The sequence below is a fragment of the Mustela erminea genome, chromosome 5 (assembly GCF_009829155.1).
Source record: "Mustela erminea isolate mMusErm1 chromosome 5, mMusErm1.Pri, whole genome shotgun sequence".
In the NCBI taxonomy this organism is placed as follows: Eukaryota; Metazoa; Chordata; class Mammalia; order Carnivora; family Mustelidae; genus Mustela; species Mustela erminea.
In genome coordinates this window covers 96329245-96346887 of record NC_045618.1, presented here as the reverse complement: position 1 = coordinate 96346887, position 17643 = coordinate 96329245, and the positions used below count along the sequence as shown (strand labels likewise).

The 17643-nt window shown below is 33.6% G+C and overlaps 1 protein-coding gene across 1 annotated transcript in view; it reads left to right on the top strand.

Annotated features, from left to right (window-relative positions):
* Positions 1-17643, top strand: part of MDGA2 (MAM domain containing glycosylphosphatidylinositol anchor 2) — an 863714-nt gene that overhangs the window by 567046 nt on the left and 279025 nt on the right. The gene's annotated exons all lie outside the window — the stretch shown is intronic.

The following is a 17643-nucleotide window of genomic DNA, read 5'->3' as shown; positions in this document are numbered from 1 at the left end:
TTGCATGTATGTATAAAATACATAGGAAATTGTTTATAATTGATGAATGATATCTAATGGATACTAAAATTTCTCAATCTTAATAACCATAATTTATATTTGCATTGGATAGTTTTTGTAACATATTCTTAATGATATTATGAAACTATTCCATTGAATAGTTTTTATATGTTCTTAGTAAAAAAAAAAATCATGAAAATGCAAATGTGGCATAGAGCATTAAACTTTATTATTCAGATTGTGTATTAGTTTAGGAATTTAGCAAATGTATCAGTTAGATGTTTAATAAACATTTATTGAATCCCTATTAGAAGCAGAGCTCTAAATTGTGGGATTATATAGAAATCTATAAAACATTGCTTTGTACTCAAGGATTATACTATCAGTGAAAATAAAATACCTTGATTAATAGCCCTATCATACAGTGTTTGAGAGGCATAAACAAAAGCTATAGACATATAAAAAATTACAGTATCTTCTAGCTGAGGTTTTAGGAAATATCTAATGACATTTACATCAGGTTCTTTAGACTGAGTAGAGTTTTAACAGACTGAGATTAGGAAAAGACATGGAAAAGTCAGAGCTCATGAAAAACAAAGTGTATTTGAGGAATTTACATAAATGTGGTCACTAAATCAATGGTAGGATTGATGTTTTAGTGTGGCTGCTGCAAGTTGTAAAAGAGATGCTATCCCTCCAGTTTGGAGGATGTAAGTTAGGGTGTAAGGAGACTGTGTTTCTGCATGTCTCACTTCACCTGGCATGGTCCTGGGTTAGGGATGGAGGATGGACACCAAGGGCTCTAAATTTAAAATAGATATCCATATGCCCAAGAGGACTCTTCTCACAGCAAATAAAAGTTTCTCATGATGGATGATTATAATGGAAGCAAAACATAATTGATTATATTGAGATTAACTTTTGTGATTTTGTGAACATGAATTATGGTGCTTTTGTTACCTGTTACTCTCCAAATTCTTAGAAATATGCTACTTAACCAAAAGCATGCTCTATTCAAAATATTGCAGGGTGTTAGATACAAATCTAGACACTAGAAAATGGGCTGCCTGCTACAAAATCATGGGCCATACAATATTTAGTAATTGCAGGATATGCCATTATTTTATGTATCACTACCAAGTAAAACATAACACCACTTAAGCTACCACAGTGTTTTCTTATGAAATAGAATGTTGCTGAAAGAAGTCTTTCAGATCTGTTTATACTTGGGTTTTCTTTTAAACCATATACCACTCATTAGTAAATGTAAAAAGGAAAATAAAGTAAAATAACTTACTTAAATTATTCTTAAAACTTCACACTGAGAACCAATGCAACTGTTTTAATCCCAGTCTTTGATGACTATGGTTTTCTACCCAATGTCTTTCTCATTAAGAATGTTTATAATTCATAATTATAGAGAAATATTATCTCTGATTTTCTTCCAAGCCAGATCACCACAGCTGTGCCCTTCTAGTAGTAGTCATAGAAGGGTATTGACCATAAGGTACATTCTGATTTTAGAGATATTTGAATGTGAACATAAATAAGGATTTTAAAACTAATGGAATGTGATCTTTATTTCAGTTGATTTTATAAATTTCTACTGGACAACCACCATAGTCTAACAACTCAGCAAATCTGTAAGGGATATATTGGGGTAACTACAAAGATCGGTGACTAAATCCCTACCCTCAAAGGGGTTTACAATTCTGTAAGGAAGATAAGAATACAAAAGGATAATATATAGTAATAAATAAAAAGACAGGGTATCTGAATGGAAGTATCTTAACCTTCCTAACTTCCATACCAGTATCAGTGAAATGGGACTGCTCTAAGCCTTATCTCAGTGAGTTACCAGATTCTGTTCTTCTGCCACCTCAGTTTTCAAGAAAAAAGAACAGAACCATACAAATCACCCATGTTTATTATTTCTGCTTTTAATTTGTTTACCTCTAAACACACGCTTTCTCAAATAGCCATGAAATAATTCTACCAAATCTTGCTACAAAAATTGAGATTAAAGTATTGCCAAACTATTTTAAAGACTCATGGATGGAATGGAGAACCTTTCATTCCATTATTTTATAGTGAATAGGAATTCACTAGAGAAAAGTGATGCTTTAAATGTCGTTTGACCAGAAGATTATCTGCAATTGCATTGAATTCCTATACAACCTGCAGAATATCTAGCATAAAATATCTTGTGTTGCTCAGGCGCCCTCCATATGGGACTAACAAACCACAGCCCATACATGCTCAGGAAGCGATCTGCTCTCTCCCATTCTGTCTAGCAGTTTTCATTGTGTTCTTATAAAGGACAGTTTCCAACTTTGACAGGAATAACCTAAAAAAAAAAAATCATATAACTGAAAAATGTATTTCCCCAATTTATAATTTATCTTTATGCCTTTAATTTAGCTGAAGCGTACATTTGCATCACCGTATTATATTACCAGTGAGACCTCTCAGCAGTGGCATTCACATCATTCATAAAATCGAGTTTGTATAAAATGTTACTGAATATAGAAATAGCCTTGGTTAACGCGTCCTAGATTGCATGTGGGGAGAGAAACTGCTGCTATAAAGTGAGGCATCTGATTTCTGCCACAGAGGCCAAGGGATTCAGTTAAAGAAAATGGTTCTCTTTTTATTATATCAAAGAAATTATTTTCAAGTCTTCTGAATTTGTAGACCTCTATAGCGTCTCAGATTAGTGGTGTTATGGATATAGTAAAAATAGAACCCTAGGTTTATCCCCCCCCCATTCTTATCTGTAATTAAATCGAAAGCCATAGACCAGGTTTTCTCTCCAGGGATATTTTGTGCATAGAATTCCCATTACAATTTGAGAATATTCATGGACGAAAAAATCAGAACATAGGGGGCAGACAGGAATAAAACTCTAGACAAACATTTCTGAATTTGTCATTTGATATTTTTAAATAGGAAACACTTTAAGTAATGTAGACAATACTTCATGTAGAAAGCAAGCTCAAAACTGAAGAGCACTCTTGTATGTTTTAATATTTTGTTTGGCATTTAGAAATAGAGCTGCAATGCCTTGTCTTAGGATTCTTCAAGAAATTGTAGTGATTGAGCCATATTTCTCCCAAGTCAGGAGAAAAGTAGCATGGCCTGGACTCAGTGCTTTCCAAACTCCTGTTCAGTATGTCATTTCCACATTTCTCATCTGTCATGAATTGAACCACTGTGCTGAACAAGCATGGTTCATAATGTGATCAAGACTTTATTGTATTTTAGTTTCCTGTGGTCTCTTTAAATTTTATCCAGTGGCTTAATCTTCCCTGTTTCAAGAAGAAAAGTCAGGCATAGCCCATGACATTTATGCTCATTATTAGAAATAGAGAGTCTTACAGTACATTCAAATCACAAGCATGGATTTAGTTCAATGTTTTTGGACACATGATCCAACATAGTAGTAAAACTCCACACCTGATTTAATGTAAAGTTTCTCTCCTGCCCAGCTTGGGTCCACACTGGGCTAGAGACCTGCAGTGGGAAAGCAGAGTTGGTGGTATGGTTGGCTTCTTTCTCTTGGTCTGTGGATCCTCCACTGTCCTGCCCACCCTCTCCATCCATAATCTGATCGCCAGGTTCTGACAGCCCTAGCTTAGGGTGAAGTAGAGAGATCTTCTCTATATAAAACATTTTTCTTTTTTATGTGGCATCTTTTTGGACTCTTGGGAGATTCCTCTATCTAGATGAGTGTGCATCCACGTATATTAAGGATTGAGACCTAGTGATGGCATCTCCCGAGAGTCCCTTTAAGTGCCACGTTCTCTGAGTACAAACTGTCATGCAGTGTCCTTTCCCCTTTCTGCTGAAGGCTTCTCTCTTTCCTCCAAGCAGCCAACTAAACAGAGCCTACAACAAGCCTCTCCTTCCTTGTGACTCTAATCTGTTTAGTGGAAATGCTTACTGGGAAACTGTGTGAGAGTGCACAAATTCCAGTGTGGTCACCTCTGTCCTGTTGCCACACAGGTTTTGGCTTCCCCAGGTAGATCAGGTACATTTTCAAAGAAAATATTTCAGAGCTCCAGCTGGTCCCACAGAAAGCTCCCCAGCAGGACTGAGATGAAATAGACAGGCTCCCCTCCTGCCATCTTGATCCACGTTGGGTCTGTCTTCAAACTGTACTCTGAATCTGGTTATGTCTTGCCAAGTTCACTATTACCACCTTTGTGTAAACTATCAGTATATCTCCTGTAGTTGATTGAAATAGTCTTTTCCTTCATCTTTCTGCTCTGGCTCCATTTATAGAAGACCCTCTTTTATCCACTTATGAGAAGAGGTAGACTAGGCTGCTAACAGAACCATACATATAATTATGTGAAATAAGAACACTTTAGATTTTTCTCATGAAAAAGTTCAGGTGTTTCCTAGTTGATAATGCTGTTGATGGCGTTGTGTGTGTGATTGGTGTGTGTGTGTGTGTGTGTGTGTGTGATCAGTGTGTTGTGATCAGTGTGTGTGTGGGTATGGAGAGTCTTTTCCATGCACTCATTCAGACACCTAGGTTGATGGTGTCTCAGCCATCTTCCATCTGTGGGTTCTAAGGTTTCTCTGAGTGTTACATCCATCCCTGTCAGCTGGAAGTGGGAAGGAGCTTAAATGAGCACACGGAGGAGATCTTTTATGGGTCAGATAAGTGTTAGTTTTACTCACATCCTAATTGTCATCATTGGCACACAGTCATAACCAATGACATGAAAGTTGGGAAACATATTCTTACTGTGTGCTCAAGAATAAGAGGGTATGGATTTTGTCAGCAGGTAGCCATGTCAGTTACATTCATATAGGAGCCATTTTAATCACTTTGAAAATCAGATGGAAATGACCTCATCCTCCTGATGAAAACTCTTCCCATGGCTTCCATCTCACCTAAAATGGAAGTCAATTTTCTCCTGATCATTTCATGTCCCTCTATTCTTTATCTACTATACTTTAGACACGTTATTCTATATCTATAAAATAGTTGCTTAGAACTTTTATACATATTTCTTTATTTATTGTCTGAATCTTGCATGGGGACTGTGGGGATGAAGAATTTATCCATGTAATTCAGTGATGTATCCCTAGAACTTAGAACATTACTCAACATATAGTAGATGCTCAATAAATACATGTTGAGTAAATGGATCTCTTTAACAACTTTACTGGCTTATAATAAGCATTCCTTCCAGACATCTATCTCTCTCTGATATCCTAGTTATGTACTAAATGATATTAAGCTAAATTAAGAAACTTTATATACATATTAAATCATACTAAACTTCTGTGTGATATAACAATATGAAAGGTCATATTGTTCTGATTATTTACTGGTGTGTAATAAACCACCCCCAAACAGTAACTCAAAACTGAAGCTGTCAGTTGTTTCGCTCACAAATCTGGGGGTTCAGAGTCTTAGCTAAAAAATTCAGGTTCTCATATGATTGTACTCAGGAAGCAGGTAGGGCTGGAATCATCTTCAAGGCTTTTCATTTAGGTATCTGTTGCTAAACTAAAAAGTTTAAACAGCTGAATTCTTTAGGTTAGTCTCTGTCTCTGTCATTGACTCTCAATAGTCTCTTTACATTGTTTCTCCAAACGGCAGGCTCACAGTAGCCAGACTTCTGCTGGATCTCAGGGCAAAGACCCAAAGAACTGTGTGGATTCTTTTAACCTGGGCTCTGAGGTCATGCAATGTCATATCTGCATTCTATTCAAGGTGACTGACTGAGTCACCCATGTGCCCGGTCTACTCTTATTATTATGTTTACATAAAGATGTACAAACAGCTTAGTTATATGTGTTTATTTTATTAAAGCTTATATTGTCCTCCTTGGTAGATGAAGTCAAATTTACTCCACTCAAAAAGAGATGCACCAACTGGTAGTAGTGCTTTAAAGTCCATACTTGCTAATATCCAGAAAATAAGCCCCTTATTCAACTAACATTATTTTAAAAATTATTTAATCAGTTTTTTAAGGCATTTTATGTATTTTGGGTTTTTGTTTGTTTATTTGTTTAGATTTTGGTTTTTGGTTTTATTTTGTATATCCTATAGTTGTAAAATAGGGCTAGAATAATGATATTGATTTGAAATCTCCTAATTTACTCTTCTTTATCCTATTATTTTTGGGGTTTTCTTAATTAAATTTTTAATTTAAATTCAATTTAGTTAACATATATTGTATTATTTCTCTCAGGGGTAGAATTTAATGATTCATTAGTTGCATATAACACCCAGTGCCCATTGCATCCAGTGCCCTCCTTAATGTCCATCACTCAATTACCCCATCCCCCATCCCCCTCCTCTGCAGCAACTCTGTTTATTTCCTATAGTTAAGAGTGGTAAAGGCTGTCCTATTTCCCAGAGGGGATCAAAGGGAGGCGTGTCAAATAATCTACAGACATGTTTTTTAAAAGGCATCACAATATGTGTTGTACTCCACAAACCATGTTCTTCACGTCAAATCCCATGTTGCCTCAAGCTCACTTATGCCTCTTATTTTGTTCCCATTTTCTCCTTAATTTCATCAGCCCCTATCTTGAACCCATAGCCTCTACTAAGTGACACTGTAAACTGTTTTTTTAATTTTAGAAATAGTTCAGACCATTTGTTTTGTTGGCTATTATCTCAGATTTCTAATATGGAAAGAGAAAAAAAGTTGTCAATATTGAAATAAATTTAACCTTTATGGAGGAAGTCAATATGTATTCAGTGAGGCATGAATTTACACTTCTCTAACTTTGCAGTAATATACTGTAACCTCCAGGAACATCATAACCCCCTGTACTGAAAAGTACTGATTTAACTAACTCTCGTGTATCCACATGAAATGACTGAATTCTCTCTAAAAATCTGAATTGTGGTATCAAATGTATTTGTTCAGAACTCACTTACTGGAAATACATCAAATATTATCACTCCTAACATTACTAAAGGATCTTTAGGCTTATTACCAAAAAAAGTATAATTCTAAAATTCTAGGAGAAAAAAATATAAACAGTTGAATATATCAGTTCCACTTAGGTAATAGTAATAGTTAATACTGATGGGACATTTACTATGTACGAAACTACCAGGCACACTGTATACATTAACTTTTCAATCATTCCAAAATATTTATGAGGTAAAAAATATTATGATTCCCATTTTAAAGAAAAGTAAAACTAATGAAGGACTAGTTAAGTAACTTTCCCCAGACAAGCCTTGTCTAAGCAGCAAAGCTGAGAATCAAAACCCAGACAATATGGTTCCAGGGCCACTGGCTTAACCAGGGTACTATAGTGCCTCACAAAATTTAGTCAAGTTTTAAAAAATATGCAATCCACTCCCTAGTTCCCAAACTTAGCTGACCAATGTCCTTTATTATTTCCTGTGATTTTTGCCTTGCCAGAGACTTACTAGGGATTCTTTCTTAAATATATAATCATTTTTAACTGGAGGAAATTCTGTCTTTGTTAGTCAGCACTTTCTCCTGTGGTAATGGTGGGCATACTTCCAAGTTCTAACCAACAAAGTGTTTATAGTTTATGATTTTCTAAATGATATTGCATTGTGAAGGACTTAGCATGACTCCTTTACTTTCACTGGCTGTTTTACAAATTAATGTCTAAGAATTTTAAGAATTTCTATTACTTAGAAGAGACCAATTGAATCACAGAAGACAAAGATACAAAATAACTGCACGAATAAAGCATAAAATATAAACAAGGAATAGAACAAGTAACCTATACTTTAAAAAGTATGTTCATTGTTTTTGTCAAAAGATCTATCTCAAGCCATTGATCAGAAAGTTATAAAAAATAAAAAATTAAAAAAAAGAAAGTTAGTCAGAATTAATTGACAATTTTCTAGAAATAATTGATTAAATTTAGCTTTCAGTATATTTTTAAAAGTATGTTATTTGTGGATTTTCAATAACAAGGTCATTGTACTTCTCAGGCATTTTAATCAAATTAAATTTCCATTTATCAACAGTTTTCTTCCATGATCTTTCATTAATAAAAACTATAACGATAAGACCTGAAATTATAAAAAACCATCTTTAACATTCTCCAAAAGCAAAGCTGTTGGCTGTGTGCAGGTGTCCCAATTATTCATGTAGATTAAATGCTCTATTTCTGTTTTCCCAATTTAATATTCTGTAGTAATTACCTCTCCCCAAAACACCAGAGAGAATTTTATTATATTATGTTTTATAGCTCTGAAATGGTTTCATTATTATTTTTAAAAAAATTAATCTGGGCTATACAAAATATGAAAATTATCAAATTCAGTAATTCTCATCTGAATACAGATAGCTCAGTTTCTTTTCATAAATAGGATATATCTAACTTAAATTTGTTCATTGAAATAACATGAGGAATTATCATAAAATATAATTTCAAGTAAAAGAAGTTTATCTAGATACCGCCCTCTCTTAGTATTTTTAAAGATTTTATTTATTTATTTGAGAGAGAGGGAGCGTGCATGCACGTACATGAGTCTGGGAAAGGGCAGAGGGACAAGCTGACTCCATGCTAAGTGCAGAGCCTGACTCAGGCTGGATCCCTAAGACCCTGAGGTCATGACCTGAGCCAAGTTCAGATGATTTAACTGACCGAGTGACTCAGGTGCCCCACCTGCTCTTATTATTATGTTTACATAAAGATCTACAGACAGCTAAGTTATATACGTTTTATTTTATTAAAGCTTATATTGTCCTCCTTGGTAGATGAAGTCATATTTAACTCAACTCGAAAAGAGATCTGCCAACTGGTAGTAGTGCTGTAAAAGTCAATACTTGCTAATATCCAGAAAATAAGTGCCTTATTCAACTAACATTATTTTAAAAATTATTTAATCAGTTTCTTTGAAGGCATTTTATGTTTTTTTTTATTTTTTGGTTTTTGGTTTTATATTGTATACCCTATAGTTGTAAAATAGGGCTAAAACAATGATATTAATTTGAAATCTCCTAATTCAGTCTTCTTTATCCTATTGTTTTTGGGGTTTTCTTAATTAAATTTTTAATTTAAATTCAACTTAGTTAACATTTACTTTAGTATTTCTTTCAGGGGTTGAATTTAATGATTCATTGGTTGCATGTAACAACCAATGCCCATTACATCCAGTGTCCTCCTTAATGCCCATCACCCAGTTACCCCATCCTCCCTACCTCACTCCTCTCCAGCAACTGTTTTCTACAGTTAAAAGTCTCCTCGAGTTTGCCTCCCTCTCTGTTTTCATCTCATTTTATTTTTCCTTCCCTTCCCCTATGTTCATCTGTTTTGTTTCTTAAATTGCACATATGAGTGAAGTTGAGTTGTTAATGTTAGCTATTCTGAGCAGTGTGAGGTGGTATCTCATTGTGGTTTTGATTTGCATTTCCATGATGATGAGTGATGGTCTGCATCTTTTCATGTGCCTTTTGGACATTTGTGTGTCTTCTTTGGAGAAGTGTCTGCTCATGTTGTCTGCCCATTTCTAGACTGGATTTTTTGGTTTTTTGGGTGTTGAGTTTGATATGTTCCATATTGATTTTGGATACTAGCCCTTTATCTGATATGCTATTTGTGAATATCTTCTCCCACTCCATAGATTTTCTTTTAGTTTTGTTCATTGTTTCCTTTGCTGTGCAAAGGTTTTCTATCCTGATGAAATCCCAATAATTCACTTTTGTTTTGTCCTATTGTTATGACAGGTATTATTTCTCAAGTCTACTGATTCACCTCACTGAGTTCATATGGGTTAAATGGTCTGTAGGCAGTAAGATTTAAGGAAAGAGATCTGTGATATGGTTCTGGCTTCCCTTAAATTAGATATCAGATCATGAGTATGTAAACAGACCTCTGCTTACTTTTCTCTACAACCAAGAAATTGCAGTAAATTAACTCTAAGATACTTTTGCTCTAACCATCTATGGTTCAATTTTGCCAAAATGCACCTTAACCTATACCCATTTCTTGTCTTAATCATTCTTTATTTCTCTTTACAAACTTACCCACAGAAATGCATGAGTACCAATACATGGCTCTACAGATTTACACATATTAACACAAACATTAAAGAACCATTAAACTTTAAAACAAAATTCTATTTTCTATATATTTTTTTGGTTACTTACCACAGGATATTAAACCTAGATCAATGTGAACGATGCTTTCCATAGGTATTTAGAAAATTTCTGCTCTAACCTGTATCTGTGTCAGTTGCTATGAAGGACAGGAAGAGGAACGAGTGTCGTCACTGAAACCACAGAGTCTTACACTTACAGGGAGAAAAGTATCAGGCATAGATCCTAAGAAAGACCATAACCACAATAGAAGCATGGGCATGAACTGTTGGAACCTCAGATGAAGAAACAGTTGATTCTGATTCGGGAGAAACAGGAAAATTCCACAGAAGAAGGTGACATATAAAGTGGTCTTTGAAAAATGAGAATCTTTACATATTTAGAACGAGTGTCTCTTTTCTTTGCTGCCCAGAATGGTGATGTTAACTAGCTTTTTGAATTTACTCTTATTTTCTTATTCATGACATGTTAGAAACTGTTGATAAACTTTTAAAGAAAAATCTATATTTAATTTCCCCCTTTTATAATAGAATATTTTCAGAAACTAATTTATACATCTTATTTTATGATTTTAAAATGATGCTTAAAAGTTAATTTTTTGCAGTCTTGACTTGCATGAGATTGTATATGCAATTTTTAATTGAATTGGTCAACCTGCCAAATTTTGTTTACTTTGTTTTTGTTTCCCTTTGAATTCTGTCTTAAATACTTCCAAAACCAGTGCTCTCTTTAAATGCTTCAGCAAATTTCTAAATAGAATCAATCAAACCTAGTTCTTAAATTATTTCTCTCCAGACTCCATAAGATATCTTCATTTTAGCTTTCAAAGAATCTTTTCTTCTTCTTCTTTTTTTACTCTTTTGCTTCAACAGATATACTTATCTGAAAATTGTGTGTGCCTGTAAATGAATCAACCCAGAAATTCAAGTTCCTCTTAACCAGAATTCATCTGTTAATTCAAGTGTTAATGACTAGTAAGTGAAAATTTATCCATGGAGAAGTCAATAAATGTATTCCCAAACTATTTAATTAATTTTCAGAATCACAAAATTGGGAAAATACTTTAAAAACCTTTCATTTACTTTTTAATTATAGAAGGTTTAAGTTGTATAAACATTAGGATTAGTCTTTCCATGTTTTCTATAACTTATGCCCCATATAACTTTATTTACTTAACATGCATAGAGATAATACAATTCACATTTGAGTTTCAGCTATGATAGAATGGATGAGGCAAACCTATTGCAAAAAAAAAAAAAAAAAAAAGAGGGAGAGAGAGAGTGGTATCATTTTATTTACCTGCTTAGGTCAGTGGTTCTCAACAGGAGGCCGTTTTTCCTTTTAAGGGATATTTGGCAGTTTATTGAGACATTCTTGATTGTTTTGACTGGAGGTGGTAGTGACCTTTGGGTATCTAAAAGGTAGAAGCCAGAAATGCTGCTGAGCACTGACAGCTTCCACAGAAAAATAATTATCTTGTACAAAATGTCAATAGTGTTCCTTTCAAGGATGCCTGGGTGGCTCATTTGGTTAGGTGTCTGACTCTTGATTTTGGCTCAGATCATGATCTCAGAGTTGTGGCCTCAAGCCCCATATCAGGCTCCAAGCTGGGTGTGGAGCCTGCTTGGGATTCTCTCTCTCCTTCTCCCTCTGTCCCATTTCTCTCTCTCTCTCTCTCTCTCTCTCTCTCTCCCTCCCTCCCCACCACAAACAAAACAAAAACAGTGCTGCTGTTCACAAACTCTGCCTAGATAAAAGTTTCCTTTAAAACCAATCTATTTATTTATTTATTTATTTATTTATTTATTTATTTATTTTAAAAGATTTTATTTATTTATTTGACAGAGAGAGATCACAAGTAGACAGAGAGGCAGGCAGAGAGAGAGAGAGAGGGAAGCAGGCCCTCTGCCGAGCAGAGAGCTCGATGCGGGACTCGATTCCAGGACCCCGAGATCATGACCTGAGCCGAAGGCAGCGGCTTAACCCACTGAGCCACCCAGGCACCCAAAACCAATTTAAAAGGTACATAAAACTATTCACATGCACACACAACAAAATAAAAACAAAAAAAAAACACAATTCAAAAAAGCACTGTACATTCTGATACAATATTAATGTCAGAGTGTAACGATTTTTGACATTCATCTCAGCGTTTCAGATGTCAGTACTTCTTAACCTGACATTCGACTCTCTCTGTGAGTCATCTTGGAAAAAGGCTGCATGGGCCGTCTTTACTGGGGACTTCCTCTTCTCTGTGGCCCATCTTCATCAGCTCCTATCTTCTGGGTTTTAATGATCTCTCTCTCTCTCAGTTTCAATTTTTCACCTAATCCATTTCTTAAGACTCTTCTGAAGCTCTGTACTCGCTTTGGTAACATTTCTCACCTGATTTGTTAGTTTTTCAATGTGTTTTCTAATTTTTGAAACCCAATTTTTTTTTTAGATGGGAAAATTTTCTTTTTTTTAAATAATTATTTTTATGAACATATAATTATTATTTGTCCCAGGGGTACAGGTCTGTGAATCATCAGGCTTACATATTTCACAGCACTCACCATATCACTTATCATCCCCAATGTTCATAACCCAACCACCCTCTCCTGACCCCTCCACCCCCAGCAACCCTTAGTTTGTTTTGTGAGTTTAAGAGTCTCTTATGGCTTATCTCCCTCCCAATCCCATCTTGTTGAAACCTGTTTTTTTGCTATGACAATAAGAGCTCTGTTTTAGGCTTCTAAAACATGCTCTCTCCCCCATGTCATCCATTGAGCCCCATGGAGTCAATGAACACAATATTGTCATTTATGGCGCTCTCGATTCCTATAAAATCTTCATGTTTCTCATAGCACTAGAAGACATCAGGTTATCTAAGACGTGAAACCAACATAATGGAAAATGAAATAATAGGTATTTATGTTGCCTTTATCAATTTCCTTCCTAAAATTTCTCCTAATTATCCTGGTGTGTGTGTGTGTGTGTGTGTGTGTGTGATCTAAAGTAGATGAAAAATGTCATATTATAGCTCCTTTGTATAGTACAAGTCAAATGCTAACTTTCTTTACAGAAAATTGTTTTGAAGGATTGTTTCTAGTGTAGTACATTTCATTTCCTTTCACAGTGACTATCAATTTCTTCTAACAGAAATAGAAAAACTCAAAAGGGAGGCATGTAACAGATTGCAGTTGGTCTATTAATATAGAAGTTTATTTGGTGGGAGTGCTCAGAGACATAAATGATGATACTCACTTAGATAGCAAGGTTCTTATTCAGTAGTTTATTTCTCTCAGAGTTTTGGAAGTCTAGACTCAGTGTCCCCATGATTTCGTTATCAGTTTTAATACTTGATTATCATATAATGCCCCCTGCTTGCTGATGATATAATTTGAGAATATTAAATCACTATATTAAAAATGCAGTATAAGATTTAATTAATTTTAACCTATAAAATGTAACAAATTGTGGAAATTATAAGTATATAGCTTAATGAACTTTCAAAGAGTGAGCATATGTGTGTCATCAGCACCCAAACTGAGAAGCAAAGAATAGCGGTCAAGCTTTCCTCCTGCCCTTCCTCCACAGCTTCACTGAAATGTGACCTCTATTCTGACTTGAACTTCTCAGACTACTTTTGTTCTTTTAAATTTTATATAAAAGGAACTATACAGTGGAATTTGTGTCTAGATTTCTGTCCCAATATTGTATTTGTGAGATTCATATGCTGCTGTGTATACCCAGAGCCTTTTTATTTTCATTATAATATAATGTTCTCCTGGATACATATAACAAAATTATTTTATTTGACTATTTATGAACTTTTATTTCCAGTTTGATAACTTTATGTGATAGTTATACTCAGAATATTTTTGTGCCTATCTTTTAGTGAATATACAAATGCATTTCTATTGGACATAAACTTAAGAATTATAGGGTAAGAAGGTTACTATCTAATATCAAATTTTCCAATGTACACTTCTACAAGCTTTCCTTTTGTTCTACGTCTTTGTCAACATTTGATAGTGTCTGTATTTTTTTAATTAATTAATTAATTAATTAATTTTAACCCCTCTATTGGTACTATGGAATCATACTGTGTTTTAAATTACATTTGTCTTATGATGGATGAGTTGAGCAACTCTTCAAATGGTTTTTGACCATTTGATTATCTTTTTGACTATTACTTTTTCAAGTCTTTGGCCGATTTCACCTCCCACTCCCCCGTCCCATATACCCCTTTTGGGTTATGTTTTTTTCTTCTTTATTTGTAGAGTTCTTTGTATATTCTGAAATATCACTTACTGAATATATTTATTGAAAAATATTTCCTCCTACTTTATGGCTTGTCATAATCAATGTCGTCCTATCATGCATCAAAGTCTTCATTTTGATGCAGTCTAAACTATCAAAAAAATTTAAAATTAGTGCATTTTGTATCCCACTTAAGAAACCTTTTTCTAACCCCAGCTAATAAAGATATACTCATCTGTTTTCTGCTATAAGTTTGTTTACTTATAATATTTAACCCTTAATTCCTTTCGAAATGATTTTAATATGTAGTTTGAGGTGGGCATAAGGTAATTTTTTTTCAATTTCCATGTCTGGTTGACTCATCACCACCTACTGAATTGACGGTTCCTTCCCATTACACTGCAATATCACCCTTGTCATGCATAAAACTATCTAATACATGTGGCCCTGTTTCTGGACCCATTTTGATTCTATTGGTTTTTGTTTATACTTACACTAATATTACTGTACCTTAATTACTATAACATTATATTAAACTTTAAAAAATCTGGCTTTTCTTTCTTCTTTTTCAAGATTGCCTTGGCTATTCTTGGCCATTTGTGTTTCCACACACGTTTTCGGGGCAGCTTATTAATGTTCACCCTGCCACCAAAGAAAAAACTGCTGAAAATTTTATTTGGATTGAATATAATATGCAAATATTCCAGTCTATCAACATTATCTATCCCTTCATTTACTTCTCATCTTTAATTTTTTTCAAAAAAGTATGTGATTTTCAGGGAATGGTCTTAAACATTTGTTAGACTTATTTTTAGTACTTGATAGTTTTATTGTTCTTGGTAATGTAAATAGTATCATTTTTAAAATTCCACTTCCTATTTATCTTATGTTGGTATACAGTAATGCAAATGACCTTGTATTATTCAACTTTACTAAATTCACTTATTGATTATAATGACATCTTAGATTCTTTTGAATTTTCTAAATACAGAATCATGTTGGCTTCAGATAATGAAAGATGTATTTCTTCCTTTAATCCTTACATATTTTATATTTGTTTCCTTATGTGGTTTATTGCCAAAGCCATACAAATTACATGTGTAACAGGAGTAGAATATCATGTATCCTCATTTTCTCCAGTCTCCAGGGGAAAGTTTTAAGTACTCTACCATTAAATATAATATTTACTGCTGGCATTTTAATTATATTCTTCTATTTATAATTAGCTAAGAATTTTTAATGAGTGCTAAATGCTGTCAAGTAATTGAATCATGCTGATAAACACAAGAAAAGAGGAATGGCGAAACAAAGAATATATGAGACATAGAAATCAGACCCAAAGGAGAAGAAAGAAAATAATTTTAAAAGGGCATATGTCAATGAAATATTAAAAAAAAGCAACAAAACTAAAAAAAGCCAAAAATATATTCCTGGATGACAAGTTGATAAATTCTTAAAAGGACTGATCAAGAAAACAATAGATAAAATATAAGTTACTAACATCAGGAATGAAAGAGGTGGCATTACTGTAGAGTTTACAAATTTAAAAAGACAATGAGGAAGTTTAATGAAAAACTTTTTCCAATATGGGTTTATTGAAAAGCATAATTCATCAAAATTAACGTGAGAATTTTTTAAAAATTCATATTCATTATTCATCTTTTAGATATTCATCATTTAAAATTATCTAAAACAGAAAACATGGCCTATTGACTTCACTAGTGAAATCTATTAAATATATAGGAATAAATAATGTCAATCCTATATACACACAAACAAAATTCATAAAGTCAAAAAAGAGAAAGCACTTCCCAACTCCTATTACAAGCCACCATAACCCTAGTAGTAAAAGAAGGCAGTAATATATTACAAGAAATGAAAATTAAATGCTAGTAGCCTTCATAATCAGATATAAAAATCTGAACAAAGTATTTTCAAATCAATTCCACCAATATATAAACAGGATAATACAGAGTTATCTAGTGGATTGTATCCAAGAAATGCATATTTGTTTAATATTCAAATAGCAGTTGATACAATTACTACATTAACAAATTTAAATGAAAAATAATATTTCAATTAATATGGAAAAAATTGGTAGAATTTAACATCAATTTTAGAAATAGAAGGGGATGGTCAATGTAATGAAACACAACTACAAAAACCTACAGCTAAGATAATTCCCAATAACAAAATACTCAATACTTGCCTTCTAAATACTTGCCTTCTAAAGACTGGCAACAAGGGAATGATGTTCATTCTCTCTGCATCTAGTCAACATTATACCTTCTGCAGTTTCCATTGGGAAATAAGACAAGAAAAAGAACTAAAACCCAGTAGATTTAAATGAAGTGAAACTGTCATTATTCTCTGATGACATATTCTTAATAAATCTATAAAAACAAAACTTACCATAAGACATTGAGTTTCATAAAATATTAAGAACTTCTATTTATCAAAAGGCACCATTAAGAAAATAAGCCAGAAATTAGAAGAAATTACTCTCATCCCATAAGCATATGAATAATTTATAACCTGATTATATTAATAACTCCTGAAATTCAATAATAAAACAACAAACTTATATTTAAAAATAGGGAGATATTTGAATAGATATTTACATATGAATGGATACTAAACAAATGAAAGGTATAAACTACACTTCAGTACCAAAAAAGGTAATAAAAAAGCCAAGTCAGCAAACATTTTTTTTTTTTTGCTATGTTAAGTTTATGTGAAATCTGTGTTACTTTCTCCTTCATTATTTAGAAAAAAATTTTCAGAAGAAGCCCTCAGGCTTATAGATTGCTTTGTACAGAGATTTTCAATTACAGATTGAATTTCTTTGATAAATACAGTTGTACTGAAAATCTGTTTTTTTTTTTTAATTTATTTGACCGAGAGAGACAAATATCATAAGTAAGCAGAGAGCAGAAGTAGGTTCCCTGCTGAGCAGAGAGCCCAATGTGGGGCTAGATCCCAGGACCCTGAGATCATGACTTGAGTCGAAGCCAGAGGCTTAACCCACTGAGCCACCCAGGTGCCCCCAGAGTTCATATTCTTAATTACTTTTATTTTTATTTTAGGATTCAGTATGTGGAACATTTCTGCTGCTCCTTTTTTTTTTTGCATTTCTGAGGTGGGAGCATACATGATTGTATGAGACTTGAAACTTGAAACTTTATCTTTTCTGTTGTATGTATCTCAGTGGAATCAAATCCCTTCAGCACTTCTCTAACTGTGTACCACATTTTGAAATGTTTTGTTTTTATTTTCATTCAGTTCAATGTATTTTTCATTTCCCTCGGTATTTCCTCCTTGACCCATG